Raw genomic sequence first — 5,000 nt, 5'->3', positions numbered from 1 at the left:
ACAGTCCAGCGGCAAGCGGAAGCGGCTAACGTTGGGCAAAAGTGACCCGAAAACAGTTCAGCGGGGGAAAACTAAGCGGATGCGGCCACGCGTTGGGGAAAACTAAGCGGATACGGCCAAGTGTTGGGGAAAAATGGCCCGAAAACAGCCCAGCGGCAAGCGGAAGCGGCTAACGTTGGGGAAAAGTGACCCGAAAACAGTTAAGCGGGGGAAAACTAAGCGGATGCGGCCAAGTGTCGGTGGAAATTGGCCCGAAAACAGCCCAGCGGCAAGCGGAAGCGGCTAACGTTGGGCAAAAGTGACCCGAAAACAGTTCAGCGGGGGAAAACTAAGCGGATGCGGCCACGCGTTGGGGAAAACTAAGTGGATACGGCCAAGAGTCGGTGGAAATTGGCCCGAAAACAGTCCAGCGGCAAGCGGAAGCGGCTAACGTTGGGCAAAACTGGCCCGAAAACAGTTCAGCGGGGCAAATTTTTGAAATTTTTTTGAAATTTTTTTGAATTTTTGAAATTTTTGAAGTTTTTTTGGGTTTTTGGACTTTTTTTGAATTTTTGAATTTTTGAATTTTTTGAATTTTTTTTTTTTTTTTGAATTTTTTGAATTTTTTTTGAATTTTTGAAATTTTTTTTTTTTTTTTGAATTTATTTGATTTTATAAATTTTTTGTGATTTTTTGAGATTTTTTTGAATATTTTACATGGGTGATTTTGACTTGGGGGATTTTCAGGGGGTGGTAACCCTGGGCGTGGCTAGAGCCTCAAAATGCATATTCCCCTATAGGGGGGCAAGGTTTTCAAAAATGGGTGCCCCCTCATGTACACGCGCGTGGGGGTACATGGCCCCGTCGGTGCCAGCGTGGGTGGAAAATGGCCCGAAAACAGCCCAGCGGCAAGCGGAAGCGGCTAACGTTGGGCAAAACTGACCCGAAAGCAGTATAGCTTGGAAAATTAAGCGGATGCAGCCAATTGTTGGCGAAAACTAAGCGGATACGGCCAAGTGTCGGTGAAAAATGGCCCGAAAACAGTCCAGCGGCAAGCGGAAACGGCTAACGTTGGGCAAAAGTGACCCGAAAACAGTTCAGCTGGGGGAAATTAAGCGGAAGCAGCCAAGCGTTGGGCAAAACCAAGCGGATACGGCCAAGAGTTGGTGGAAAATGGCCCGAAAACAGTCCAGCGGCAACCGGAAACGGCTAACGTTGGGACAAAGTGACCCGAAAACAGTTCAGCTGGGGAAAATTAAGCGGATGCAGCCAAGCGTTGGGGAAAACTAAGCGGATCCGGCCCAGAGTCGGTGGAAATTGGCCCGAAAACAGTCCAGCGGCAAGCGGAAGCGGCTAACGTTGGGCAAAAGTGACCCGAAAACAGTTAAGCGGGGGAAAACTAAGCGGATGCGGCCACGCGTTGGGGAAAACTAAGCGGATGCGGCCAAGTGTCGGTGGAAATTGGCCCGAAAACAGCCCAGCGGCAAGCGGATGCGGCCACGCGTTGGGGAAAACTAAGCGGATGCGGCCAAGTGTCGGTGGAAATTGGACCGAAAACAGCCCAGCGGCAAGCGGAAGCGGCTAACGTTGGGCAAAAGTGACCCGAAAACAGTTCAGCGGGGGAAAACTAAGCGGATGCGGCCACGCGTTGGGGAAAACTAAGCGGATACGGCCAAGAGTCGGTGGAAATTGGCCCGAAAACAGTCCAGCGGCAAGCGGAAGCGGCTAACGTTGGGCAAAACTGGCCCGAAAACAGTTCAGCGGGGCAAATTTTTGAAAATTTTTTTGAAATTTTTTTGAATTTTTGAAATTTTTGAAGTTTTTTTGGGTTTTTGGACTTTTTTTGAATTTTTGAATTTTTTGAATTTTTTTTTTTTTTTGAATTTTTTTTTTTTTTTTGAATTTTTTTTTTTTTTTTTTTTGAATTTATTTGATTTTATAAATTTTTTGTGATTTTTTGAGATTTTTTTGAATATTTTACATGGGTGATTTTGACTTGGGGGATTTTCAGGGGGTGGTAACCCTGGGCGTGGCTAGAGCCTCAAAATGCATATTCCCCTATAGGGGGGCAAGGTTTTCAAAAATGGGTGCCCCCTCATGTACACGCGCGTGGGTGTACATGGCCCCGTCGGTGCCAGCGTGGGTGGAAAATGGCCCGAAAACAGCCCAGCGGCAAGCGGAAGCGGCTAACGTTGGGCAAAACTGACCCGAAAGCAATATAGCTTGGAAAATTAAGCGGATGCAGCCAATTGTTGGCGAAAACTAAGCGGATACGGCCAAGTGAAGGTGAAAAATGGCCCGAAAACAGTCCAGCGGCAAGCGGAAACGTCTAACGTTGGGCAAAAGTGACCCGAAAACAGTTCAGCTGGGGGAAATTAAGAGGAACCAGCCAAGCGTTGGGCAAAACCAAGCGGATACGGCCAAGAGTCGGTGGAAAATGGCCCGAAAACAGTCCAGCGGCAAGCGGAAACGGCTAACGTTGGGACAAAGTGACCCGAAAACAGTTCAGCTGGGGAAAATTAAGCGGATGCAGCCAAGCGTTGGGGAAAACTAAGCGGATCCGGCCCAGAGTCGGTGGAAATTGGCCCGAAAACAGTCCAGCGGCAAGCGGAAGCGGCTAACGTTGGGCAAAAGTGACCCGAAAACAGTTCAGCGGGGGAAAACTAAGCGGATGCGGCCACGCGTTGGGGAAAACTAAGCGGATACGGCCAAGTGTTGGGGAAAAATGGCCCGAAAACAGCCCAGCGGCAAGCGGAAGCGGCTAACGTTGGGCAAAAGTGACCCGAAAACAGTTCAGCGGGGGAAAACTAAGCGGATGCGGCCACGCGTTGGGGAAAACTAAGCGGATACGGCCAAGAGTCGGTGGAAATTGGCCCGAAAACAGTCCAGCGGCAAGCGGAAGCGGCTAACGTTGGGCAAAACTGGCCCGAAAACAGTTCAGCGGGGCAAATTTTTGAAATTTTTTTTGAAATTTTTTTGAATTTTTGAAATTTTTGAAGTTTTTTTGGGTTTTTGGACTTTTTTTGAATTTTTGAATTTTTTGAATTTTTTTGAATTTTTTTGAATTTTTTTTTTTTTTTTGAATTTTTTTTTTTTTTTTTTTTTTTGAATTTATTTGATTTTATAAATTTTTTGTGATTTTTTGAGATTTTTTTGAATATTTTACATGGGTGATTTTGACTTGGGGGATTTTCAGGGGGTGGTAACCCTGGGCGTGGCTAGAGCCTCAAAATGCATATTCCCCTATATGGGGGCAAGGTTTTCAAAAATGGGTGCCCCCTCATGTACACGCGCGTGGGTGTACATGGCCCCGTCGGTGCCAGCGTGGGTGGAAAATGGCCCGAAAACAGCCCAGCGGCAAGCGGAAGCGGCTAACGTTGGGCAAAACTGACCCGAAAGCAGTATAGCTTGGAAAATTAAGCGGATGCAGCCAATTGTTGGCGAAAACTAAGCGGATACGGCCAAGTGAAGGTGAAAAATGGCCCGAAAACAGTCCAGCGGCAAGCGGAAACGGCTAACGTTGGGCAAAAGTGACCCGAAAACAGTTCAGCTGGGGGAAATTAAGAGGAACCAGCCAAGCGTTGGGCAAAACCAAGCGGATACGGCCAAGAGTCGGTGGAAAATGGCCCGAAAACAGTCCAGCGGCAAGCGGAAACGGCTAACGTTGGGACAAAGTGACCCGAAAACAGTTCAGCTGGGGAAAATTAAGCGGATGCAGCCAAGCGTTGGGGAAAACTAAGCGGATCCGGCCCAGAGTCGGTGGAAATTGGCCCGAAAACAGTCCAGCGGCAAGCGGAAGCGGCTAACGTTGGGCAAATGTGACCCGAAAACAGTTCAGCGGGGGAAAACTAAGCGGATGCGGCCACGCGTTGGGGAAAACTAAGCGGATACGGCCAAGTGTTGGGGAAAAATGGCCCGAAAACAGCCCAGCGGCAAGCGGAAGCGGCTAACGTTGGGGAAAAGTGACCCGAAAACAGTTAAGCGGGGGAAAACTAAGCGGATGCGGCCACGCGTTGGGGAAAACTAAGCGGATGCGGCCAAGTGTCGGTGGAAATTGGCCCGAAAACAGCCCAGCGGCAAGCGGAAGCGGCTAACGTTGGGCAAAAGTGACCCGAAAATGGATCAGCGGGGGAAAACTAAGCGGATGCGGCCACGCGTTGGGGAAAACTAAGCGGATACGGCCAAGAGTCGGTGGAAATTGGCCCGAAAACAGTCCAGCGGCAAGCGGAAGCGGCTAACGTTGGGCAAAAGTGACCCGAAAACAGTTCAGCGGGGGAAAACTAAGCGGATGCGGCCACCCGTTGGGGAAAACTAAGCGGATACGGCCAAGAGTCGGTGGAAATTGGCCCGAAAACAGTCCAGCGGCAAGCGGAAGCGGCTAACGTTGGGCAAAACTGACCCGAAAACAGTTCAGCGTGGCAAATTTTTGAAATTTTTTTGAACTTTTTTTGAATTTTTGAAATTTTTGAAGTTTTTTTGGGTTTTTGGACTTTTTTTGAATTTTTGAATTTTTTGAATTTTTTTGAATTTTTTTGAATTTTTTGAATTTTTTTTGAATTTTTGAAATTTTTTTTTTTTTTTGAATTTATTTGATTTTATAAATTTTTTGTGATTTTTTGAGATTTTTTTGAATATTTTACATGGGTGATTTTGACTTGGGGGATTTTCAGGGGGTGGTAACCCTGGGCGTGGCTAGAGCCTCAAAATGCATATTCCCCTATAGGGGGGCAAGGTTTTCAAAAATGGGTGCCCCCTCATGTACACGCGCGTGGGTGTACATGGCCCCGTCGGTGCCAGCGTGGGTGGAAAATGGCCCGAAAACAGCCCAGCGGCAAGCGGAAGCGGCTAACGTTGGGCAAAACTGACCCGAAAGCAGTATAGCTTGGAAAATTAAGCGGATGCAGCCAATTGTTGGCGAAAACTAAGCGGATACGGCCAAGTGTCGGTGAAAAATGGCCCGAAAACAGTCCAGCGGCAAGCGGAAACGGCTAACGTTGGGCAAAAGTGACCCGAAAACAGTT

Source organism: Carex rostrata, chromosome 2 (genome assembly GCF_964058835.1).
Source record: "Carex rostrata chromosome 2, lpCarRost1.2, whole genome shotgun sequence".
NCBI lineage: Eukaryota > Viridiplantae > Streptophyta > Magnoliopsida > Poales > Cyperaceae > Carex > Carex rostrata.
Note: the sequence above shows the minus strand (reverse complement) of the source record.